This window comes from Lepidochelys olivacea, assembly GCF_965140295.1.
Source record: "Lepidochelys olivacea isolate rLepOli2 genome assembly, chromosome: 4".
Classification (NCBI taxonomy): domain Eukaryota; kingdom Metazoa; phylum Chordata; order Testudines; family Cheloniidae; genus Lepidochelys; species Lepidochelys olivacea.
In genome coordinates, this window is record NC_140414.1 from 71,401,102 (window position 1) to 71,428,757 (window position 27,656).

General features: G+C 40.7%; 1 protein-coding gene and 1 long non-coding RNA gene across 4 annotated transcripts in view; one reads left to right on the forward strand and one right to left on the reverse strand.

Moving 5' to 3' along the window:
• Positions 1-27,656, reverse strand: part of FSTL5 (follistatin like 5) — a 588,878-nt gene that overhangs the window by 404,462 nt on the left and 156,760 nt on the right. The gene's annotated exons all lie outside the window — the stretch shown is intronic.
• LOC311519386 lies at positions 9,157-13,988 on the forward strand. The gene is made up of 3 exons (XR_014711262.1): positions 9,157-9,621; positions 11,196-11,248; positions 12,604-13,988. It is a non-coding gene; the product is annotated as an uncharacterized lncRNA (long non-coding RNA).

Below are 27,656 nucleotides of genomic sequence, written 5' to 3' on the forward strand. Positions count from 1 at the left end.
CCTTCAGATAGAGTTTAAACTGAAGGACCAGTAGCTCCACTTATAACATCTTTTGGATGTTTTGTGGTATGTTTCTGGAGGTGTTACAACCTGAGTGATTTATCTTGATCTTTCCCTACTGTTTTTACTTCCTTGGAGGAGCTATGGTAGCCCTCACTCTGTAGCATACATACAATCCCTAGCCCACAATGATACATAATCATACATGTAATACAGTACTAGTTTACCAAAAATATTGCAGGAAGTTGCTCTAGCTGTCACAGTCACTTCCGACTTGGCCATAATCTGTATTTTAGAAGAGTGATCTTCCTGAAAACACCATCCTGGCCACTATAGATGTAGAAGCCCTCTACACCAACATTCCACACAAAGATGGACTACAAGCCGTCAGGAACACTATCCCCAATAATGTCACGGCAAACCTGGTGGCTGAACTTTGTGACTTTGTCCTCACTCATAACTATTTCACATTTGGGGACAATGTGTACCTTCAAATCAGCGGCACTGCTGTGGGTACCCGCATGGCCCCACAGTATGCCAACATTTTTATGGCTGATTTAGAACAACGCTTCCTCAGCTCTCGTCCCCTAATGCCCCTACTCTACTTGCGCTATATTGATGACATCTTCATCATCTGGACCCATGGAAAAGAAGCCCTTGAGGAATTCCACCGTGATTTCAACAATTTCCATCCCACCATCAACCGCAGCCTGAACCAGTCCACACAAGAGATCCACTGCCTGGACACTACGGTAGTAATAAGCGATGGTCACATAAACACCACCCTATACCGGAAACCTACTGACCGCTATGCCTACCTACATGCCTCCAGCTTTCACCCAGACCACACCACACAATCCATTGTCTATAGCCAAGCTCTACGATACAACTGCATTTGCTCCAACACCTCAGACAGAGACAAACATCTACAAGATCTCTATCAAGCATTCTTACAACTACAGTCCCCATCTGCTGAAGTGAAGAAACAGATTGACAGAGCCAGAAGAGTACCCAGAAGTCACCTACCACAGAACAGGCCCAACAAAGAAAGTAACAGAACGCCACTAGCCATCACCTTCAGCCCCCAACTAAAACCTCTCCAACGCATCATCAAGGATCTACAACCTATCCTGAAGGGTGACCCATCACTTTCACAGATCTTGGGAGACAGGCCAGTCCTTGCTTACAGACAGCCCCCAAACCTGAAGCAAATACTCACTAACAACCACACATCAAAAACACTAACCCAGGAACCTATCCTTGCAACAAAGCCTGTTGCCAACTGTGCCCACATATCTATTCAGGGGACACCATCACAGGGCCTAATAATATCAGCTACACTATCAGAGGCTCGTTCACCTGCGCATCTACCAATGTGATATATGCCATCATGTGCCAGCAATGCCCCTCTGCCATGTACATTGGTCAAACTGGACAGTCTCCACATAAAAGAATAAATGGACACAAATCAGATGTCAAGAATTATAACATTCATAAACCAGCTGGAGAACACTTCAATCTCTCTGGTCACTCGATTACAGACCTAAAAGTGGCAATACTTCAACAAAAAAACTTCAAAAACAGACTCCAAGGAGAGACTGCTGAATTGGAATTAATTTGCAAACTGGATACAATTAACTTAGGCTTGAATAGAGACTGGGAGTGGATTGGTCATTACACAAAGTAAAACTATTTCCCCATGTTTATCCCCCCCCACTGTTCCTCAACTGCTGGAAATGGCCCACCTTGATTATCACTACAAAAGCCCCCCCCCCCCCCCCCCTCGCTCTCCTGCTGGTAATAGCTCACCTTAAGTGATCACTCTGGTTACAGTGTGTATGGTAACACCCATTGTTTCATGTTCTCTGTGTATATAAATCTCCTCACTGTATTTTCCACTGCATGCATCCGATGAAGTGAGCTGTAACTCACGAAAGCTTATGCTCAAATAAATTGGTTAGTCTCTAAGATGCCACAAATCCTCCTTTCCTTCTGTTCAGGAGCCTAGTTGCAGGCTCGTCTTGTTAGTATATGAATAGCCATCTATAACCAAGATAGAGATGGAGTTGTGCACCATTTCTGAAAAGGCTATGTCTGTACTCAGAATTTTCAGGAAATCTCCACTCTTGCTCTATCAGTGCAACGCCACTGGTGCGGCAACCGTGGGAGATTTCTGAAAAAACTGCAAAGTAGATAAAATTCATGTCACTAGATCACGGAGGGTCAACATTATTTAGGAGAAACAAGTGGCGGCATACACGAAGAAGAAAAAAAGTTCTCCGAACTACTCCGATAGGCAATATGCTACAAAAGAATTTAGACAGAAAGTGTGTGCTGATATGCTGTGTACTCAAGGATCCCCACTTTGAGCACTTTACTGATTCTGGATAACTGAAAAAAGAAAAGAAACAGTCTGCTCTACAATGTAGTTGGTAGTAAGGAAGATTGAGATAAAGGAATCAGGGAGACAGAGAGAACTACAGTTCTTGGGTGCCCAAACAGCAGTTTGACTGAAGTTCTGAATATTACTCATGTGAGGAGAGTGAATGAGCCCACAGTTCCCAAATGGTACATCAGAGTTGCAGAAACTGTATTCCCTATTCATATGTGCTCTGGCTAAAATGCTTGGACTGCACCTGCTCAGTCAAAGATAATGATTTCTCCCATAATGTTAATCACACATACTTATTGGCGTATGGTCCTGTAAAGAAGCAAGTATTCTTTTTTGTATTGGACAACCAGAAAAAGGCACTTTCAGTTAGACAAGACACTTAGGGCTTTTCTAAAGAGTATGGTGATGTGCACTACAAGGGTGAGAACTTTAAAGCACTCTAATGAGTGGCTAATTAATTAGTCCATGCTGCTGCTCACTGAAAGTTCCCTAACGCACTCAGATGTAGTGCTGTTTGAAACAGTACTATGTTAAACCGCACTAGGCAGCTTTTAGTGTGGACCTGAAGGGTCTACATGGACCAATTAACACGCAACAGTTTAGGACTCTTTTGAAATCACACTGCTGTAGTGTGCACAGCCCCACTGGGTAGACTTGCCCTTAGAGGAGTAAATAGCCATAGGCATAGATTAAGCACTCACTATATTTGTTGGAAGTATCACTATGGAAAAGCTATCATACAGAGAATTACCAAAACACAGAGCAGTCAATGTACAGTGTAAATTGTCCTTATAGATATCCTACTGTTCTTAATTATACATGCAAGGGCACATCTAGTTTTTGAATCAATATTTTTATCACACAAGGAACAGAGTTGAATTCTGAACTTTTAAGTTTTTATTTTGTACTACTAATTTGTTAATCCTAGGCTCTGTAGCACATTTTTTAGGTATTTTTATTTATGGTAACTATGGTTTAGCTGTTCAACTTCAATTTTTTTTTTATTACAGTTGCTCCCAGAGACTCCAATCATGACTATAGCCCCATTGTGCTAGGGGCTGTATAAACATCTTGAAAGATGGTCCCTTGCCCCAACCAACTTATAGTCAACACAAAAGTCTCCCAGATCACATCTGGAAAGATCCTGAAGCAAAGATTTATGATTAAGTTTATCCACCCACCACTCCTACCCATACTACATACAAATGAATTACAATACATCATTTGTTTGTAGGCATTCTGGAAAATCTTTTTTGCAAAAGTTCAAATACTAGAATGGCAGTTCACATAATCTTAATAACCAAACATATGAGAATTTGGAGATTAATGAAAAGAAAAGCTTCTTAAAAGGAATAATTATGTTGGGTAAACAAAACAAAAATGCTACCACAAGCATCGAGTAATTTGGCTGTTCAACAAAATGCTTTTGTGTTATGAAAAATACTAAAGAAAAAATGAGCTCATAATTGAAATATTTACAATAGTTGAAAATTAAATGGATGTTGTCAAATTAAAATTATTATGTGTTACTAATAAGAATCTAGGTAGTCAGAAGTGAAATTGATTTTTAAAACTCTTTGTCACTATGTTCGCTAGAACAGTGTTATTCAAGTTTTACATCAGCATAAGTCCTTTGGTGTCAATATTTACACCGTATAAACTGAAGTAATGTACTTGTGATCCAGAACTTTTTCTGATTAACTTTTGCATTCCTCTGATTACGTTTAAAAAATCAGCTGTGTCTGCTTTGTTTATAGCCTGTTTAGTTCAATTTCTAAATTTCCAAATTGGTGCGAGGGGCCACCAAATCAGAAATAATGACATGACCCCTTACAATCTAAACGCAACACGAGAGGGCCATAGACAGACTAAAGAACAAGAGAAGGGAGAGAAAAAGGTGATGTTAACAAGACTGTGTGGTTTGTTGTTTCCATCTCAGTTACTACAACAGGTTACATAGTAAGGTGAACATTTTGAGGACTTTGTTAAAAAACTGGTCCGCTCAGCTGCTACTTTCATCACTCCATCTCAGCCCTGTTCCCTCCATGCCAGCTAAGTTACTTTGCAGCTGCTCCCAACAGGTTGCCCCGGATCTTCTTCCTGGACTTGAGGCAAGGGAGAAAAACCATACATTACTCCCTTAATTTAAAGTATAGAGGAGGCAGGAAGACAATCACACAGGCCCATTCTAGGTTAAGGAAGAACGGGAAGAAGAAAGCTGTAGAGCTCCTCACAGCACTAATTCCAACTTGCAGCAGAAAAATCACTGGTAAGACTCACCACATCCCTCTCTCCTACTGCCCAGAGCCTTCCCTGTTTCCCTGTGTGCCTGTTCTCCAACTCCCTCTCCTTCCACAAAAAGAAAAGGAGTACTTGTGGCACCTTAGAGACTAACCAATTTATTTGAGCATTAGCTTTCGTGAGCTACAGCTCACTTCATTGGATGCGTACCGATGAAGTGAGCTGTAGCTCACGAAAGCTTATGCTCAAATAAATTGTTTAGTATCTAAGGTGCCACAAGTACTCCTTTTCTTTTTGCGAATAGAGACTAACATGGCTGTTACTCTGAAACCTCTCCTTCCACAATATGCTCAGCCCTTCCACTCCCTGCCTACCCTGTGCACCTGATACAAATTCCCCCATTTCCCAATGTCCTACCCCCACACTTCCTGATTCCCTTGTGTATCTTCTCTGCAACCCCCCTCACTAGCCTCCTATTGTCCCCAGCCCTCTCTAAGTACCTGTTCTCTCACCCCTCCACTCCTGTCATCCCCTTTCTCCTTTGCAATTCCCTGGTGCACCTGCTACCCATTGGCGGACTCTAGCAGCCCCACACACTTGCAGGCTGTGTCATTCACACAGCCCCACTGCTCCCAGAGTCCCCTCAACAGCAGGGTTCAGCAGCTGTCCTCCCTGTCTCCAGACTTTAGGGGAAAGATTTTCCTTTGGCTCTAACAGCTTCTCATTGCACTGGGCTGGAGGGTAAGACTATGGCTCCAAACATCAGTGGATGGCAGGAAAAGAGACAGCTCCAATGATCTGCACTTGCTCCAGGGCTATGCCCCACAGGGAGTGCCTAGCCCAGGCAAGTGCCCAGGCCTAGTACTGGAGGCAGCCACTGAACTTGCAGCTGGGATTCACACCTCCTAGGACAATGCCCTAACCACCATGCTATTGGCTATTCTGGGGTGGGTGTCTTTCAATCTCTTCCTGGATCTGTTCAACTTTGTATAAATAATCAAATATTCATTAGATCAAAATGAGAGAGTGATCCTGGAGCCTTGTGGTTAGGACCCTCACTCAAGAAGTGGGAGACCCAGGTTCAAGTCCATCTGAACCAGGCAGAAAAGGGAATTGAACCTGAGTCATATAGCCCAGGCAAGTGCTCTAACCACTGAGCTAGTGGCTATGCTGGGGCTGGTCTTTCACATTTTTCGTAACATTACTCAAAAAGTCTCAGTTTTGTCCTAATGCAGGAATGACATATTTTTTAAAATATGTCAAAAATGCTCACAGGATGGGAAAATCACTTCTGACCCAGTTCTGCCCACAACTACTCCTCTCACTGCTCAAGACAATATCCTAAGCAGCATGACAAACCCTACTTGTGGGCATCCTCCATATCTGCTCACTGGCACTTAATCTGTAAAGCATCCATGTGCTCTATGCAAGTTAAATGCTTTAAATGATAGAAATGGAAAGAAAATACAGATTTGAAACAACCAGCTGAGAAGACTTATAAAATGAGCACCAGGGAGCTCAGATTTAAATGTAGACTGATGTCCTTCAGGTAGTTTCAAGACAATAATTCATTAAATGACATTAAATTCTTGGTTGCATCTAACACTTACTGTGTTCCTTCTCACATATTTTGTCTTTTAAAAAATATTTATTTTTCAATTTTGTGAAACCAGTGACAAACAACAGACATCTAAAGCAAAATGAGAAGTGACACACTTGCCTCATCACAGATAAAGGGACCAGTATTCAAATGAGTTGAGTGCTTTTCAGTAGCAGCACTGCACACAAGCCTTCAGTCTGGTAACTTTGCTTTACCCAGTGCCACCAAGTAACAGAAGGAAACAAAAAGAAAAGGAGTACTTGTGGCACCTTAGAGACTAACAAATTTATTTGAGCATAAGCTTTCGTGAGCAACAGCTCACTTCATCAGATGCATTCAGTGGAAAATACAGTGGGAAGATTTATATACACAGAGAACATGAAACAATGGGTGTTACCATACACACTATAACAAGAGTGATCAGGTAAGGTGAGCTATTACCAGCAGGAGAGAAAGAAAACCTTTTGTATTGATAATCAAAGTGGGTCACTTCCAGCAGTTGACAAGAATGTGTGAGGAGCAGTAGAGGGGGAAATAAACAAGGGGCAATAGTTTTACTTTGTGTAATGACACATCCAGCCCCAGTCTTCATTCAAGCCTAAGTTAATGGTGTTCCGTTTGCAAATTAATTCCAATTCAGCAGCGTCTCGTTGCAGTCTGTTTTTGAAGTTTTTTGTTGAAGAATTGCCACTTTTAGGTCTGTAATCGAGTGACCGGAGAGATTGAAGTGTTCTCCGACTGGTTTTTGAATGTTATAATTCGTGACATCTGATTTATGTCCAATGTACACGGCCGAGGGGCATTGCTGGCACATGATGGCATATATCACATTGGTAGATGTGCAGGTGAACGAGCCTCTGATAGTGTACCTCATGTGATTAGGCCCTATGATGGTGTCCCCTGAATAAATATGTGGACACAGTTGGCAACGGGCTTTGTTGCAAGGATAGGTTCCTGGGTTAGAGTTTTTGTTGTGTGGTTGTTGGTGAGTATTTGCTTCAGGTTGGCGGGTTGTCTGTAAGCAAGGACTGGCCTGTCTCCCAAAACCTGTGAGAGTGATGGGTCATTCTTCAGGATAGGTTGTAGATCCTTGATGATGTGTTGGAGAGGTTTTAGTTGGAGGCTGAATGTGATGGGTCATGGTGTTCTGTTATTTTATTTGTTGGGCCTGTCCTGTGATAGGTAACTTCTGGGTACTCTTCTGGCTCCGTCAATCTGTTTCTTCACTTCAGCAGGTCGGTATTGTAGGAAACATGCATCGCAATCATTACATTGAAAAAGGTCATACTGTGAACAACATTTACCTGAAATGCCACTTAATAAAAATCTGAGGCCTGGATTAGTTCTACCACACAGGCAATGCTACCTATATAGTACATTCAGTATACAACATAAAGAACAGATTTGTTAGAATTAAAGTCAATAGTTTAAACTTCTGAATGAAATCATTGGGATTTTCATCGTAGTTGAGATTTAATAATAACAAATTAGCAAGGACTTTAGGATTTGGTCTTAGAAGTAGTAATAACTATGGTATCTCAAATATCAGGGGTGTACTAATTTTTCTTCAATGTTGACTTTAAATGCCCAGCATGGATTCTTACATAGGACCCATTGCATATTTAGTATGTCCATACAACTCCCATTTGGATTAAATAAATGAACACATCAAAAGGGAGTATAATCACAATTTTAGACTCTTCCACTGAATCAGCATCAGTCATAAGGCATGTCACTCAGTCTTTCTTTGCTATATTTCAACTTATTGTAATATTATACGAATAGTATGCTAGTAAGGTATAAAACTGATGTTTTAAAATTCTTTGAGACCCCCCCTCCCTAGTAGAACAGTTTGCAGCTGCTTTCAAACTAAGTTCCCCATGAATCTCTCTTACAGACATGACAGTGTACAGTGAACTACATAATATGGTTGAAAGTTACAAACAACAAAATACAGCACTATAACTGTGCAGGAAAAACTAAGAACTCAGTAGACGTGAGAGTGTTGGTCTGGTTCTGCCACATTTCAGGCATCATGACATCTCGCTAAAAAAAGTGGAGAAGGAGAAAAAAATGAAACAGAGTCAAGAGAGTAAGAAAAATGTACAGTAATTTCTAAGCTGTCCTTCTAACTCCAGAGTCAATAGAATTTTGAAAGAAAATATCATTTTGACCAAATACAAGATAAGAGTTGATATATACAGTTTCTACTTCAAACTAGTGGAAGGATGATCTTAAAAATGCTAGGGGACATAAAATGTTCTGTCATCTCTCCAACACCCAGCTGGAGCAAAAGTACTCTCATGAAAAATATAATCTTTTGGGAATATTAAAAAGGGCAAGAGTCCTGCGAAATCACTATAGTAACATCATCCAGAAAGAGCAGCAACATGCACTTGCACCCTTTGTAAGCTTATAGATTGTTTCCATCATTTATAACGAGCCCAGAGTAGGACAGGATCTTTCCAACAAATTCAATCTGCATCATCATCAATAGGTGTACATCATTCTGCCTGGAAAGGTGTATGTATATTAGCAGAAGACCACTTGTTAAAATAAGAAGTTGGAAAAAACTGTTGGAAGCAGCTCTGACAAAAAGTTAATTACTATTCACTTCCTGAATTGCTCATCCTCAAGCAAGCACTCAGAAGCTGCTCCTAGTTGCATGAGGCCAGACTGAAGAATCCTGCTTAAGGTAGTCAGGGCTGTGAATAATGAGTACTTTGACACGAGTTCATCTCTACAAGTTAATTTTATAACGTGCTTGTGCATGGGCTGCCATCAATTATTCATTTTATTACAGAAGTGTATTAATGTTTCTCACATCATGTAAAAGTGAATGCAAAAGGAGCCATATGAATGTTAACTGATATTTTGAGTTGTTTATTAAAAGAGTTACAGAATTAGAAATCCTATTTCTGAAGGGTTAATGTCTAGCTATTCCACCTGGAAGCAGGCGGGGCACACCCTGACTGTTTCCTAGAAGCAATGCACACATTGCTCTATCCAAGGACAAGGGCTAGATATGAACCCTGAGAACTTGATTGTTTGGACAGCAACTGTGGGAGGTTTCTTTAGCCTGGGCTCAAGGCCTGAGAACCAGGATTGTAGTAGATAGAGGATGGTAACTAAGCATATGAATCAACGTCATACATTCCTTTGTGTAGCAGTGTGTAATGCTTAGGGGGAGAAATATAATAAAAGGAGAAGGTGGAAGGCAGGGGGGGCAGAACAGCCCATCTCCGCTGACCAGCCTGCTTGCTTGCAAAAAGCTGTGTTCTGTCTCATCACTGAACCGCAACAACTGGCGCCCAAACGTGGGGCCCTCAGCACTCACCTCGCCCGGCAAGGGTTTCAGACGCGTCACTCATCCACTTCGTGGATCCCGGTGAGTATTTTTCATTGTGGTAAGTATGGGAAGCTCCCTCTCTGCTTTGCAAGTGCAACACCGCAATGAGCTGCAGTATTTGCTGCGTAAGGCTCAGCATGACTGCCCGGCTCGAGAACTCACTCTCCTGCTACAGGAGGTGCGTGCCAAGTGCCCGTGGTATCCTGAAGCTGGAAGCCTTAAGTTAGCGGACTGGGAGCGATTGGGCCAGACATTGCACAAAGAGCCTCGGGCACCCGTGCAGGCTTTACATGCCTGGCACCTCTGCCGCGACGTGGTACATCGTGTCGCCTCAGACAGACCCTCCCTCGCGAGGCTGGTGCTCTCGCCGCCCCCGTCCGCCCCTGCAGTCATCCCCCCTCCTGGCGATGCGACACAGCGTGTCGCCTTGGAAAGGCCCTCTTCAGCACCAACAGAGGAGCTGCCGATCCTGCCACCCCCGTCCGCTCCTGCAGCCATCCCTCCCCCTGCTTCGCCCCCAGTGCCTCTATTACCACCGCCTCCCTGGCCTTCCCCACCGGAGCCGGTGTGTGATCACCCTCCCCCCATGGGGCCCCCCGGAGAGTCATCTGCATCTGCTCAGAAGCTTTCGCTGGTGCAACAAATGGTTCACGCAGCGAAAGCTCGATCAGATCTTACAGCAGAGGAGCTGGCTGATCTGGTCTCCGTTTGCCCGGTGACCTGGCAGAATGATGACCAGGGCAACCCCGTGGGCACCTGGACCACTCTGCCATACTCGGTGGTTAGAGAGGTAAAGAAAGCAATTCGTGAATTTGGCCTGACTAGCACCTTTGTGCGTGGTCTCATTGAAGGGATGGGTGCTGGGTACTCCCTAATCCCTGAGGATTGGAAAACGCTGCTGCGCATGATGTTGTCACCCAGTCAGTATGTTATTTGGCTTAGTGAGTATCGGCAGATGGCAGAACGCCAAGCCCGGGTATATAGAGAGCAAGGTATCATTTTTGAGCATTTGGCAGGGGAGGGCCAGTTTGCTACTATTGAGATGCAGTCTCAACTCCCTCAGGCCGTCTTCCCCATTATTTCCACCTGTGCCCAGCATGCTTTCAAGAAGGTCCCGGATTCAGGCAAGCCTACCAAAAGCTTTGTCAGTATCCATCAGGGTGCCTTAGAGTCCTTTTTGGATTTTACCAACAGATTGCAGGAGGACACTGACTTTCGGCTGCCAGGGGAGGTCTGTGCCATACCTACACAGGTGATGGGACCTCTCCCTGCCGGCTTTGTAGGTCTTGTTCTCCCTCGCTCACATGCTGGGAAACAGGGCTTTTTTGTCATTCCAGGGGTCATTGATGCTGATTACACTGGCATTATTAAGGTTCAGGTGTGGACTCATCTTCCACAGTCGCTCCCGCGTGGACGGTCAATTGCACAATTGATTTTAGTCCCCTATCAGGTGCCAGCTGCCGAGTATCGAACTCGGGGCGGAGGAGGCTTTGGATCGACGTTGTCTCACTCGCCGTCTCACAGCGCGTCTTCTCCACTTGTTGCTCTGACAATGTCAGTCCGCCCCTCGAAACCTCAGTTAACACTTCTTTTAAATGATGTTCCTTTTACAGGGCTGGTGGACACTGGAGCTGACGTTACAGTGATTCGTGATCTGGAGTGGCCGGTTAGTTGGCCTACGGCTCCTTCTAAAGAGTTGTGGGGGATTGGGGGTAGCAAACCCAGGCGCCAAAGTTTGTCTTGGGTCACGGTCTCTAAACCAGGAGGCCGTGCCCTTGCTACAATCCGCCCTTTTGTGCTCCCTGTCCACCTCAATATTTGGGGCCGTGATTTACTTACAAAGTTAGACACCACCCTCGATATTAACATCTGATGGCTCTCCCCACCGAGGTGTAGTCACTTATCAGTTGGGTGACCCCCCTCGTTGGCATTCTCGTTTTACACTGCCTCAGCGTTCGGCACAGCGTTCAGAATTAGCTGCTGTTATTTTGGCCTTTCAACTTTTCGCTGATTGTCCCTTTGATTTACTTGTGGATACCCATTATGTTTATCAGGTAATTGATCATTTACCCCTTGCCCTCATTACCCCTCAGGTTGATGCAGACCTCCTTCACCTGTTTTTGTCTTTACAGCATCTTCTTGCCACTTGTCATTTCCCTTACTTTGTTGCTCATATTTGCAGTCATACCCCTCTGCCTGGGCCACTCACTGAGGGCAATGCACGCGCCGATTGCGCGTTGCGTGGTCAGGTAAATTCCCTTTTTTCTGACCCCATTGAAAGCCATGCCTTTTTTCATCAGTCTGCCTCTGTTTTGGCCCGGCAGTTTCACATTCCTGCTGATCATGCACGTTCCATTGTTCGTTCCTGCCCCCACTGTGCTGCTGCTGCTCCTACTTTTTCTTATGCCGTTAACCCCCGAGGTACAGCAGCAAATCAGCTGTGGCAAATGGATGTTACTCATGTACCACAATTCCGCCCCTATTCATTTTTACATGTTTCCGTTGATACTTATTCAGGCTTCCTTTGGGCAACCCCACAACGTGGGGAAGCCACTAACGAAGTTATTCACCATTTGCTGGCCTGCTTTTCTGTTATGGGTCGCCCTTGCCAAATTAAAACAGATAATGCCCCAGCCTACTGCTCTGCAGCCCTCTCCACCTTTTGTGCCCGCTGGGACGTCCGTCTTAAACACGGAATCCCTTATAATTCCACGGGCCAAGCCATTGTTGAACGTGCCAATCGCACACTCAAAACCTTGCTAGATAAACAATTAAAACAAGGGGAGCTGCATCTCCGAACCTTAGGAGACATTCAACAACAGATGTATATTCTCTTGTTTACTTTAAATAATTTAACACTGAATGCAGATCAGCAGACCCCTGCGGATCGGCATTTTCACAAATCTGAGGTACTGGAAAGACCGCGTGTCTTTTACCGTCAGCTGCCCGATCCACAGTGGCTGGGCCCAGCACCTCTAATCACTTGGGGTCGGGGATATGCTGCTGTGTCTCTCCCTGCAGGACCGTTGTGGGTTCCAGCCCGGTGCGTGCGACCAGCACTTAAACAACATGGCATGGCACCAGGGGCTGTCGAATCCCATACCAGAGTTTCAGCTGACCTTGGAGGAGACCGCGTTGCCCCCCGAGTCGACAACGGTGGGACGGAAACGGAGGAGGCGTAACGTCCCAAGCCAGCCCGTGACAGGGGGAGCGGTAAAAGCATTGGTTGCCACGGCTCAACGAAAACTGGCAGCAGATCAGCAGCCAGAAACTCCTAAGACTTTGTTTGTGGCGATTCTCGCCCAAATCACTGCTAATTCTGTGATGATTGTGTGCCTTTTGTGCCTGCTATTTTCTGTAGGGGTTGGCTCGGAAGCGCCTCCCCCGTTACAAGCCCGAAGGAGAATAAGATACTGCTCTTTGCTTATGCTAATCTTTTCTCCCAGTATTTTAGCATGGCTAATTGGGGCCCGGCCAACTATATTCTGCCTCGCACGGCTATATCCCTTCACACACCGTACCCGGCCGGGGCTCACAATGTCACCTGTGCGCGTGTAGTTAACTGCACTAGTACAAAGGTGCCATTGGGCTGTCAAAAAATTTCTCAATCCCTTTTAAATTGTTCCCATGCTGTTAATGTTTCATATAATTATGGCCATATCATCCTACCATCAGGATGGGTTTTTACTTGTGGTTCATGCACCTTTAATTATATTCCTGCAAATTTAAGTGATGGCACCCTTTGCTGTCTTAGTAGAATGATACTTATATTGCCTTTTGCTGGTTACAATTGTAGTAAAAGAAGTGTATCCCTTTTAGATGATTATATTGCAGATGTTAAGCTTTTGGTTATTTTGTGTTTGTAATTATTGGGCTTATTTTTTGTTGTTGCTGTGTACAATGTATTCCTTCCTTGTTAAGATTTTGTAAAATTTTTGCCCTGGAAAGCTCCCCAGGTTATGTCCTTGTCTGTCTGGGAGTTAAATAGCATGATAAAACAAATTGGCGGCTACCATGAGATGGCTAATTATTCAATAAACAAAAAAAGGGGAGATGAAGGGTTAATGTCTAGCTATTCCACCTGGAAGCAGGCGGGGCACACCCTGACTGTTTCCTAGAAGCAATGCACACATTGCTCTATCCAAGGACAAGGGCTAGATATGAACCCTGAGAACTTGATTGTTTGGACAGCAACTGTGGGAGGCTTCTTTAGCCTGGGCTCAAGGCCTGAGAACCAGGATTGTAGTAGATAGAGGATGGTAACTAAGCATATGAATCAACGTCATACATTCCTTTGTGTAGCAGTGTGTAATGCTTAGGGGGAGAAATATAATAAAAGGAGAAGGTGGAAGGCAGGGGGGGCAGAACAGCCCATCTCCGCTGACCAGCCTGCTTGCTTGCAAAAAGCTGTGTTCTGTCTCATCACTGAACCGCAACATATTTCCATAATGTATGTTTACCTGTTCACTGAACTTAAATGTGTATTGTCTTTTTAAATTCGGGGGGAGGGGGAGAACTGAGTGATCCACAAATTTCCAACTGAAATAAAAAGAACAAACTTTTCAATTTATTGTTTATTGTTCAATATGGAATCTTGTTTCTTAGAGCCAGGCTCTTGATGGGAAGAAGAAAGGGGAAAAAAATGAGTTGAGAATCACTTGGCAGAACTGACCTACTTTGAATGCTTCATAACAAGAGTAGATACTCCCCAAAGACACCTAACTCAAACAACAAACTTTGACATAAATAGCATTCTCATGTGAGTCTCGATTTCTGGATAGAGACGTCCAAACCTAAACGTCATTTCTAAACGTACCATCAGTGGCATGTCTGAAAATGATGTTTCAGAGGCAGTAAGACAGAATCTTCAAAGGGTTGGTTCTTCTAAAAATGGCTATACATATGGTAAGGCCCTTTGCTTTTGCCCCTGTGGCAAGCAATGGAACATGCAACACTGATTTTTGTAGGTACTGGAATCTTCATGGCTCAGCTCTGCTCTCTTATGCAAATATGCACTGCAAAATTACTTGTCAAATCAGTTGAGAATCCATAAGATGCACAATGTGTATCTGTTTTCTGTCTACAGTCTATATATTTCAGCAGACACCGATCAGCATAGGAAACCTAGAATTTTCTCTGATGGACTCAATTGTTGTGAAACTTCTATACTCATTAACAACTGTGATGAGCAGACCTCGCTAAGACAGAGAAAAGTAAAACGATTTTTCCCCCTCTCTATTTGGCATGAAAACTGGTTGATTAAAATGAAATGTAGATGGCAGGATAAAGTAATAGAAATATTTAATTTTGATGTATGGTAGAGACTGCATATTTGCAAGGACACTGTTTTTTAAAAAACTATACAATAGAAGAAGTTCACACAAAGAAAGGTCTATAAAAAAAAAAACCACTACATTTTCTGTGTTCTAAATGCTACCTGTCAAATACTGCAGAGAAGCCCATTGAAATGAGTGTAAGCAAAAGGAATAAACTATTTGTAAGGATGATGTCCTTTACTAACTGTAACAAGATGACCCAAAAAATAGAACTATTGAAGATTATGTTTTCCATTTACTAATGACAACACACTGTATCTGATAATACAATGATGTTTTCATAAATATATACTTGATGAAGAATGTTTCAGAATATATTAGATGCGAAATCACATTAACAGATTTTAAGTATATAAGAATGACCAACATTCTCGGTTAGAAACCTTTCACAGTGGAGACAAGTATTTCTGTTCCCTTTATCCTTGTGTTCAATATGTCATAGACACTTAAAGCACAAATAAAATGAGACCCATGTCCTCGATGCTGAAAGATGAACACTTTTAAGGAAGTGCTTTGTATAGTAAATGTAAAGGGAAAGTATTTTAGATCGCAGTAGAAAGGATAATTCATGTTCTAGTCACTGGACCGACACATTCTGTATTCTAGGTGAATGTTTATGTAAGTAAAGAAAAACTGGTACTAATGCAAAATTATTGAAAATAAATAATCCTGTGTTTTTACTTAAAACTTACTGAGCCAGAGCCATAGATCTTAGATCTTTGCTTGCATGAACCATTTTTGTTTAAAAAAAACCCCTCACAATAATTAAAAAAAAAGCTTCATACATTTTGCACTAAGAATAATCATTTGCGCAACAGGAAGCAATGTCACTAAATTTCACATGAATCACACTGAATTGAAAGTTTCTACAAGTTTCTACAAGTTTAGCCACTCTATTTTTCACATTCCAGCTATGCATTATTAATCTCTTTTGACAAAGATAGAAATTTGTACACAATTTTTTAAAGTTAAAATTAAATGGCTGAAACTACAATGCAGAGTATTTCTTCTAAGCTTACTTACTACCAGAGGAGGTCTCTTCTCTTCCCAACAGTTTGAAAGCTGGTAAAGAGACCTAAATAGAATATGCATGGCCTTATTAATTCAATTTAACTTACTTCAAGATGTCAATATGTTAATGTTTTCCAGAAGACATGTATTTCTGTCATACTGTAGTTTTATTCTTACACATGAATAATAAAATTAAATGACTATAGATATATTCATTTAATTACCACAGCAAAGTGCCAAAAACTTTGTTATGACATGGCTTTTTTAGTCTGCCCTGGAGATCCTTATTTCAGTGTACACATTGGGTGGCTGCGGGGCTGATCCTATGCTTCTGTACAGAGGGGATATAGAGGCCTTGGCGTTATTGTTGTGGGAGTTTGGATGCCTTGATCTATGGCAGGCTGGATCCTCCATGATCTTTGGTAGGAGATAGAGACAGGGGAAAAAATCTGGAAGATTGTGAAAATGTTAGTTGTCAGATGATTATTATGTTAATCCCTTTGATTTCTCCATAGTTATTTCTTGAGAGTTTGGGATGTCAGTGGACAAGGGTCCTTTGTTCTTCAGTTCATGGTGATTAATGTAAGTTTGGTGATAAACAAGACTTCAAAATCATTCATGATTCCATAAGGGATGAGATCTCCAACGCTGCATAGATATTCAAAATCTAATTAGAGGACAGTGCTAGTTGGTGTTGGCTCATTTGTCTCCAGAAAGGTATTCAGTGCATCATGAACCAATGGGTGACTGGGGAGGAGGTGGAATAACCGTACTGCTAGTCATGCCTTACTTGTAGATGATCTCTCGCTCCATATCTAAATTTGAACTAGTGTGTTCACCTTCTATATAAACCGTGGGATAGGGTGAAGGTGGGAGTAGTTTCAAAGTACCTATCACCCTAGTCCAATGCAAAGACCCTGGGTTCAATTAAGCTTCTCACTATCATGGTATTGAGAATCTCCCAAAAGTGATAATTGTGTTTGGTGAATTAAATATCCATGGAGAATATAAATTTTCTAAGTCAGCTCAGGATTTCATGGCCATTCTGACTACTATCAAGTATGGCTTGCAGTGAGGTTCTACTTTTTCACTTATTTTTTTCAACATTTATATGGGGGTTGCAGGGTTAGTGAGGAGGTGTATGTTTCATGGTCAGTTCTGAATCATTCCCGTAGCAATTAGGTCTTTCTTCATCTGAGGCACTGGTTGGGAAGTTGTACACTTCTTGGAGTAGGCACCATCTCTTTTTCCTTTGTAAAGCAACATGGTGCTATGTAAATAACAGTAATAATAATTAGAGGTGATGGAGATAATGATACCTACAATGAAGGTTGTCTGATTCTTTCCAGTATAAACCCGTTTTCAGTAATTTATAACTTTGGCAACCTTGCAAAATGGTCCAGCCATTTCTGAGAATGAGATAAGGGAAAATAGAGACACAAATAGAGTGAGGTAATATCTTGTATTGGGCCAACTTCTGGACCAACAGAAGTTGGTCCAATAAAAGATATTACCTTACCCACCTTGTCTCTCTAATATCCTGGGACCACCACAGCCACAATGTTGTGTACAATATTAGTAAAAATACACTGCTTTGCTCATGTTAAAAAAATATTTCAATCATTTTGTTGAGAAACTCTAGTACCTCCATGCTTTGGAGCTGGGACTTCAAATTTGGCAAGGTAATCACTTTGGTGTCATGGATATATCTTTTGCCAACCCCATGAAAATTTGTGCATGTTCAGAAAATATCAAGCTTTTGAAATGCACAATTTGTAAAGTCCTGGTAGAGTTTTCTTAAAGTTTAGCAGTTAAATTCTCAAAAGATTCCACCTCACTGAATATGCTTCATCTCTTAAGGAAAAGGAGTACTTGTGGCACCTTAGAGACTAACCAATTTATTTGAGCATAAGCTTTCATGAGCTACAGCTCACTTCATCGTGTAGCTCATGAAAGCTTATGCTCAAATAAATTGGTTAGTCTCTAAGGTGCCACAAGTACTCCTTTTCTTTTTGCGAACACAGACTAACACGGCTGTTACTCTGAAACCTTCATCCCTTAGCAGCTCCTATGGTGCTAAACAAACTGAGTATTCAACATTGATACAGAGCAACTGTGCATGCTCCATCCCAGGGGTCCAGGTCCTGAGCAGGACTTTTCTCACAATTGTTCTTCAAGTTGAGAGCTACTATGGCACCAAGCATCAGAAATTAGAGCTGGGAGACAGTCTCTCCTGTGCTCTCCATAGATACCCTGGGAGCGCGGAGAAGGAGGAAGCCACATGATTTAAATTCAGAAGGTGTGAGGAATCTGGGGGGGGGTGTGAGGGAGGAGGAAAAGATACCAGGCAGAGGAATGAGGGAGGACAGGAATCTGAAGTGAGGGAAGAAGGAAGACAGGGACGGGAACAAAGGGGAGATGATGGAAGGAAAGAGTAGGGAGGAGGATATGAGCAGAGAGAGGCATAATCAGGACTAGGGAGGAGAAAAACTAGAACAGGAGCTGGGTAGGAAGATAGGTGCAGGGAGGGGGGAAAGATGGATAGAGGCATGAACTGGGGAGGAGAAGAGGGGAGAGCCAAAGGGAACAGAGAGAGACTGTATGGACAGGAGAAGAATGGTCTGTAACCACTAGAGAACATTCCTGTATAGAACCTGGAAATGAACCCATTATTTCTTAGTCTCAACATTCCTTTGCTTGCTAGAAAATAGCTGTGAAACCCACTGGCAAAGTGTGACTCCAACCACTCTAGTGACAGGTCTACATAGAAGATAACAGCATTCTGTTGCTGCTAATAACTCCATTAGCTTAAGTGGTAGACAACAGTTGTGTGGATCTAAAGATTGCACAGGCAACTCCTAACTTGTGAGTGCTTGACTTTGTAACCTTGAAGTTGTTTTACTTAGTTTTACTTCTTGAAGTAATTAAGTATAAGGTGTATATTCATTAGCATTAAGAATCATAATGCACAATTCCTCTTTGCAACAAAGGTGGCAGCTATGAAGCTTTGGTTGGAAATAATCCAGTTCCATACTTTAAGTTGTTGTGAACCTGATGCAAAAAAAATCTGAATCATAATCATAAGGATGTTAAGCAACAGGATGTGAATAATGAGCATGGCCACTCAAAGAAAAAATATTTCATATTTTTTGGTTACTGAAGGTAAAATACCTGCCATTGACTAGTGATTACTTGGTTTGGGTATGAAAGTTAGCAATTTTTATGACTAATACCATATATATTTTTATTAAGAATTACTTAAAATCAGATGATGTAATTGTTGAACAAACTAAAGCAGAGCCTGAATTAGTCAAGTACTAGGAGTACAGGCTCAACTGCCTGGTATGGAGAGGCCTGTATTCCAAGTTTTTCAATGAAACAAAAGTCCAACCCAGTCCATTACATAAAAATTGTTTACTGAAGTCAGCCAAAGTCAGAGGCAGAAAAATAACACAGTTTGTACCAGTCTAAGTTAAAAGAATCATAATAATATGCCCTCAGGGCTGTTAAAATCATAGCTTTGCTTAACAATGAGCTGAAATATTCTAGAAATGGGAGGAAACATTTGTAGTTAAAAATCACCTATTGTTTAATTGTAATGGGATGCAGTTTCCACCTCTTTCTGGACATTGCTTATCTTCTAGTGTATCCCTCATAGAGCTTCACCATCAGGGCTGCTGCCACATTCACTGTTTTTTGGGAGCCTGGGTATCCACCGTGACAATACTGGTCTTTGTTGTACTGATCCTGAAAACCATCTTGATCAGACCAGGTCAGAGCGAGGGAACCATATGACATTGCCACCTTCATCCGCTCCAGGTACATTCTGAACACCACCTGAGATGTGAGTCTTCGGTTGCTGCTGTTAGTCTGCCTTATTATGTCATTTTTCCTCCTTAGCCTGCCTTATATCTCTTTTTGCCTTCTGTCTAATGAAAGTCTGACTTATCCGGTCAAGACAACTTCACTTTTTTCAACTCTGCTGTAAGCTGGTGACACAAAAGACAAACTAAGACCAGTGTCTTGAACAGTCTGACAATGGTAAAAGTTTGCTAGGTCTCAGAGTAGCTTGTAGTCATAAGTGTGTGTGCTGGGCCTGTACTCCCCAGGATCTTGGTTGCAAGTGAAAGTCAGTCCCAAAGGCAGAAGCTGTGTTTTCTATCAACATTATTCTTTTCTCTCTCTCTTTTTATGAGTTTGTCTTGTTTTGTTAGAAGATCAGACTTCAACAATAGCAGCTCAAGACCATCTAAACTAAACTTTCTTTTCCCCCCAAAACAACAATTGATGCCAATTTTAATACCATTTAAAACAAGTATTAAACATAACTTTTCCCCTATAAAAAGCTCTACACACCTAAAGCTAACAGGAATTAGGAAACTAAATAGATTAGGGACATTAATAGATTTTTAATGGTGGTTGTTACAATGGAGTAAGCCAACAAGGACTTGACAGAAAACCTTGGACCACATTTAACTGTTTGACCCCCTTATAAATGCAACATTTTAATGCAATTTTTTAACACCTTCCTCCCTGTTGAATGCACAAAACTGACTTTATCAGTAATGTCCAAATTAGTGTATGCCCATCTATGATAAACTTAAAAAAAAATCTTCAAAGCTGCTTATTGGAAAGGTTAGGCTTCCTTAGAATAACTCCAGCTAGAAAAAAATATTTTGCATATACTGATAATCAAAATATTCATAAAGAAGACAGAGAAAAAAAACACAAGTTGATACCACAGCCCTCCAAGTAACTGAATGGAGAATTAAAGAAACCATCTGACGCTGTACTGTGTGAGTACCGTTGTAGTCATGACTCCCATGATCCACACATAATGCAGACCATGTGGTAATAATTAGATTATGCAGGTTTTCAAAGTGTTTTTGGTAGGTGGACTGTTTATCATTTGGTGAGTGTGTTTTCTTAATTTTATATACATATTAAAAATGAATAATCAAGCTGTGCATTTTCTGAACAGTCTCCATGATATTTTTTTGTTTACTGAAGTCAAGCAAATAAGGCTAATTGATATTGTATTATGGTTTGTCTATATGACAAATTCATGGGGAAATTAGAGCACAATAGTTAGGGTATCAATCTAAATTGCAAAAGCTATTTCTCACTGAGTCCCAGTATAGACGCTGTTATTCTACATTAAAGTGGCTTTGTGGTGTTTAGCTTAATCCACTTCCAAAACTAAAGTGGAATAGTTATTCTGTCAATTAACCTAAACCACACAAAGACACTTTTATTTCAGAATAAAGTGTCCAGTCAGACAGTTAGTGAGGAATAGCCAATCAGCAATAGATGTTCTGGGTTTTTCCGCCCCACAGATCCTGAATTCTAACCTTCCTTACATGTTATAAATTAGGAGAGACTCCACTGACATCAGAGCTACGCTGTTGTAAAACTAGTGACAGACTGAAAGAGACCAATCAAATTAGTTTAACAAAGAGAAGGTTAAGGGGTGACTTGATTAACGTCTTTAAGTAACTACCATGGAAAACAAATATTTTATTAGGGGCTCTTCATTCTAGCAAAGAAAGGTATAACGTGATCCAGTTGCTGGAAGTTGAAATTAGACATTCCCAGACAGAAAAGATTTGGTCACGGGTCATCCCGGGAGGGTCTGAAATCCAGATAATCATCTATTTAGTACAGAGCACTGTGTATTCTTTAGTTACCTAGAAGAGAAAATGAGGACAAAAGGAGATTGCAATTGGCAGGTGGGAGCAGGAGACTGGAGGGAAAAGCCTGGTTTGACTTCAGGGGGAAGGACAGGCAGAAGCGTCTGATGGGCAGCTGCTGGAGAAGAAGCTGGCCTGAACCAGGACAGAAAAGCAAAGAGCACTGCCATCTGGTGGGATTGAAAGAAGATAGGGGAACCAATAAGTAACAGCAGAGCCAGGATTGGGGAAAGCATGGCTTCAGCAGTGGACTGCAGAGCTGGGCTGGCAGCAACTGGCAGAGAGCAAAGAATGAGGTATGGAGGAATATTTGCACAGACTCTGGTGATGGGTCCAGGGTTGTGTTATGTAATGTCTTACTCACAAAAGCAGAGAATGTGGGCAAACAGCACTCAAGGCAGCAGAAAGAAGACATGAAGGGGGCCACCAATGTGACCATCAGGAGATACCCAGAATACCAATGTAGAGAAAGACCAAGCCTATGGATCCAAGTAACCTGGACTTTCTCCCAGAGAGATCAAAATTGTCAAATGAATAAATTGTCAAATAAAAAAACATAAAGAGAACTATAAAACTCTATCACCACTGGATATCAGAAGCAAATCTAGTATTAGAGACCTAAAATGGTTTAAGAATTTTAACCACTCTGCCTGCTGGTAAGTGTTGTTTTCATGCTTCTCCAAATAAACCTTTTTTTGCATCTTCTTTAAGTCTGTTTCTAGCAACACAGTCCTAGCTTCTACAACATTTTACCAGATAAACCATTTTTGCATTTGTTCGCTCAAACTTAGATTCTGGGCCTTGAATGGCCTGAGTGTTTCCTCCAGGTACAAAACGTAATTTTGAGAGACTTATGGATAGCAACAGAAAATGAAATTGAAATTGAAATTATGAAGTTTTGTCACCAAGATTAATTCTCTCCAGCTTGGCAATTGTTAAAAGGACTAGTGACAAGGACTGGAATGTGAGGAACTACTATAATTTCTGCAGTCTCCTTAGACAACAGAAGAGTGTTAGGAGGTAAACATTTATCTAAATAAGTCCCACCTTTGTTCTTCTGCTTCCTTTGTGGAGCTATATTTATAAACCACATAATGGGAAATATGTCTCCCTTTGATGCACAGGGAATGCAGGATCAAAGAAGCAAAACAAATTGTTAGGAAAAAAATAATCTATAAACTGTAAGATGTGCTGTATTGTTGTGGAATGTCTTATCAAAACAAAGTCCTATTTAATGCTTTATTAATAATCATCTACAATTATTGCAAAAATTAACTCCATTCTTAAAACTATTTCACTGTAAATGATGCATAGGATAAGTAATTTCATGGGAAGTTCTTAAAATTAACCCAAAGCAAAGAATTAAAAACAAACATTTGATTTTTGGTGTAGATAGAAATCTCCTAAATAAGCCCTCATATAATTTGAGGCTAAATTGAGTTGAACAAATACATTTTAAATCAATAAGTTAGAGTCTTATAGTACTTGTGTCACACTATCTGTTATTACTAAACAAGACACACAGTATTCATAATAATACACGCTCTTATATTTTATAAACTTTGGTATAAATTGCAAGCTATTATGCAAAATTAAGTTTATTCTATATTCATGTGCACCACTTTGTTCTGGTATACCGGTGATGTCATTGCTTGTATTATAGTAACTCATGTAATTCTAAGAAGGGATGCTTAGGGAGAGAACCAAAACAAAAGTAGCAGCACCTAATGGTGGAATAAAGGTGTCACAAGCAGGAATCTGCTGGCCACTTCTTCACCCCTCAAAACTTCTGTCCCCTCCCCCTTCTTTTCTCCAACAGGAGAGAGGAGGAGGAAAAATATTCCCTTCCCCCCTGTATTTCCACACAATACACAAACACATGCACAATTTTGTTCAGCTGGCTGCACACCTTCTGGATAGTCTGAAAGACTTGCATTTCCATTTCTTCTTTGGCTTTTATTCTCTTCTTCTTGCACCCCATCACCATGTAATTAGTCAATGTCCCATCATTAGGCAATATTGAGAGCTGTAATGGAAGCCACCAAAACTGGTCCAACCACCATTCTATTTGGATTTATTCCTGCCACTCCTTGTAATTTAGACACACTTGAGCAATGCAGTCATCCTAAGATTATAAATACCTTAGAGCACCGCTCTAAGGTGAGGGTGCTCTAAGGTATTTATAATCTTAGGATGTAGGACAAATTGTATACTGGACTATATATTTATCAATCTTTAGATATCCTCCATATACTATATGCATATCAGTCTTGCATGGCACAGCAATAGGAAATGTCCTATATTAGCATATAGTGTATGTAAAACAGAATATAATTGCATTTAACAAAATATTACCTTGCTAATTAACTGAAAGTTTGCTTCGAAATACCATATTAAAGGGAATGCAATCTGGCTTGATTTGAAAAAAAAAAAAAGTCTAATATTTTTACTTGAAAGTATGTTTCTCCCACTATGAAGTCCAATCCAAGAAACAAAAGATTGTGAAGTAATGAATAAAAACCAATGTATTTATAGACTGAGTTCACTGTAAATGGACTTGGAATCTCTGCAACATACACTTACATTTGTGTTGGATCTTTCACTTAAGAAAAACTGAATTCCAAATCAGTATCTTGCAGCTTCCTGAATTCTAAAAAAATTTCAATCTACATTTATCAATCATCATGCCCCATTAAAATGCACATAATAACTTTTAGAATTTTTTTGCTATTATCCTAGGACTATGAGGTACTGATTGTTCTGAAACTAGAGAACAAGGTTTACACAGCAGGAATTTCAGTGTTAATTACATTTCTTGTACAGTACATATAAATCCCTAATGGATAGCAACAAAATTGATTCACCATTACGCACAGATCGCCAAGACTTCTTTTTTGCACAGCTGGATTCTGCTAGAATCCTGGACACAATGGAGAGGCACATCAAACTTTGTAAAAGAGTCATTTCAAGGCTGTTTTCTCTTTGTTGACAAAAGGACAGAAGCACCTTTAAAAGCTTTATGACAAGTAATACTAATACTGGGTTTTAAACTGTATTGTAAAATTTTACATTAATATTCTCAAGTTATAACCTATAATATATTTTTCTCTCTTTCTAAAGAACATTTTTAATATCAAAAGGGAATATACTAAAACTTAAAAATAAGCTATTTTCAGAAATCTAGATTGATGTGGACTCTGCATATAAATAATACCCAGAATACATATGCTCTGGTTTAACTGTCTCCTGCAACTTTATTGAAGTGCTTAAACAAGCAACAATAACTATAAAGGCTCAGTGTATAAGAGCCCTTTCAGATGTCATTTACCGCTTTCGCAATCCAGTGTAGTATGCAATTACTGACTGTCTGACACCATTGGGGATGCTACCTTTTTTCATACATTCCAATCCAAGTCAGGAGAGGACTAAGGCAATTGCCAGAATTCCCCCAAATACCTCTTCCTAATGAGAGGAATCCAGGATCAGATGGGGAATGCCACAATCTGTATATGACATTGAAACTGAAGACCACTATCCGACTGCCTGCTGATGGTCCCAGACCATTTTCTTCCTAGCCCCGCACTTTGGATTGGGATCAATAGACAGCCTGAGCTATGCTATCACTCCTTCACAGACTCCTGCCCCACAAAGTTACAACAAATGATCACTAACGTCAATGGGTATTACATGCATATATCAAGGAGATTGTGGATATGGTAGAACCTCAGTTATAAACCCCTCAGGAACAGAGGTTGTTCATAACTCTGAAATATTCGTAACTCTGAACAAAATGTTATAGCTGTTCTTTCTAAAGTTTACAACTGAACATTGACTTAATGAAGCTTTGAAACTTTACTATGAAGAAGAAAAATGCTGTTTTTCACCATCTTAATTTAAATGAACCAAGCACAGAAACTGTTTCCTTACCTTGTCAAATCTTTTTAAAACTTTCCCTTTATTTTTTTTTAATAGTTTAGTTTAACACAGTAATGTATTTGTTTTGGAGGGTTTTTTTGCTTTTTGGAGGGGCGGGGGGAGGGTTGTGCACTGTGGCCTGAGGGCGTACTTGCAGTTCCAAATGAGGTGTGTGGTTGACTGGTCAGTTTGTAACTCTGGTGTTCATAACTTAGAGGTTTTACTGTAAATAGTGTACTCCTCCAACCTTTCAATAAGCTTAAATCCACGCACTCTAAAATCAGTGTGAACCCTGAAATAGTCAAACAAGTAGTACAGTATCAGTATCAGACACTTAAATCATTACAAAATACTGCTGCAGGTATACAATCTGAAAAGGACTTTGCTGGATATTTTAGAAAGACTGATTTCTTTTTGCATACAGTAGTGTCTGCCTTCTATCAGAAAGCGTCGCTCACTGTATGTATTTGGAAATGCTTGAAATGTCATGTTCTGATATTCTATTGCTTCAGACAGAAGGGAAAAAAAGTACTTCCTTTCACCAATTTTTATGGCTTGGCATGTTGAGCCATAGAGAGCAAACACGTGACGGGATTAATATTTAGAGGTTGAGAATAAAATGTTATCAATTAAATATAAGCTTTTTCACAGGGCTAGATTCTGTCACCTTACTAATGATGATCAGCATCTAACTCCACAAGTTATCCTATGGTGTTCAAATAAAGACTGATTTCCAGGGGAGTACTTGCAAAGTAAGGGACTACTTAATGTAAGTGTGGCAGAGTCTTGCCTATACACAGAAAGGAAATCTGACTTCAAGGGATGAGAAAGGATTTAATACGGTAACAGAGAAATAAAGGCTAAAGGAGATCTTTAAAATATTTAGCCATTAATATTATTTAAGACAAGCTCTCTCATGTAAATAAAATATTCTATTCTGCTGTGGTCACTCCTGATCTACATTAGTTAGGATACTGGGCAGCTCTAATCTATATCAAATATAGGACTATTATTCCATGGAACCGGAACTGTTCTTATCAAAAAAGACATGTGATGCACTTTATGCACCTAGAAGAAAAGCCAAAAGTTTGCACTTCACGAATCCAACAGAAATTGTCCTCATGTATGATTCTGCTAGAAAATGTCTTCAGAGAAGGAGTGCCATAACCCTCTATATTTTATTAGAGAAATGTTATCACTACAGTCTTGCAAATTTTGCAGTCTGAAATCAAAGTGAAAGCATGATAAATTATGCATTAATTAAAGAATAAAAAGAATAAAGGATGTCAGTGAGCAAACTTATGCACATACTCTTTTCTGCTGAAGAACTACTCTGACTCCAGGTTTTCAATTCACATCACATGGTTGTCAGTCTATAACAAAATCCCAGAGACACTCACCAGAGTACAATAAAAGCCATCTCAAATTTAGCTGCTTTACTTATTAAACACATTTCAGGGTCATACAAGTGTTTAGAATGTATTTTGATGCTAAGAAGAGTGAGCTTGTAGCAAGAATCCATAAAGTTTTAATGAGTTTGCAAGGAAACATGGTTCTTGTATACCATTATTCCACTGCATCTTTCAGAAAAGGCAACTAGGGATATGTCAAACATGACATTTACTCTATTGAGTTGAGTTGAGAATAAGACCACTACAGAGCCTATGTCGCCTACGCAAAAATACATATAACTATGTGGGATATACACCAATTTATGGTGGATCCATACCCCTGAACGTCACATCAGGATCCAAACTTTACTTCAGTTTTTGTCTGGCTGGAACACGATAAACTTCATCTCTGGCCATATCTCTGCTCATTCCAACAAGTGCCACCCTCTGTCAAGCCACAACAACTGTCTATATATCTTCTGGACTTTGTGGAAAGGAGCAAAGCCGATATGCAGAAAGCAATATTGCTTTTGTGCTGTGTAATTCTGCTCTCTTTATCTCCCAAAATGAAGAGGCACCTAATAAATAAATAATCTATAGTATTATAGAAATCTTGAGAAGTTCGTTCTCTCACACCGCGGTATGACTTGAATTCCATTCTAGCTCTGGGTCTGACTTGCTCAGAGTCTGGAGCAAGTAACCTCTGAGAACTTCAATTTTCCCATCTGGAA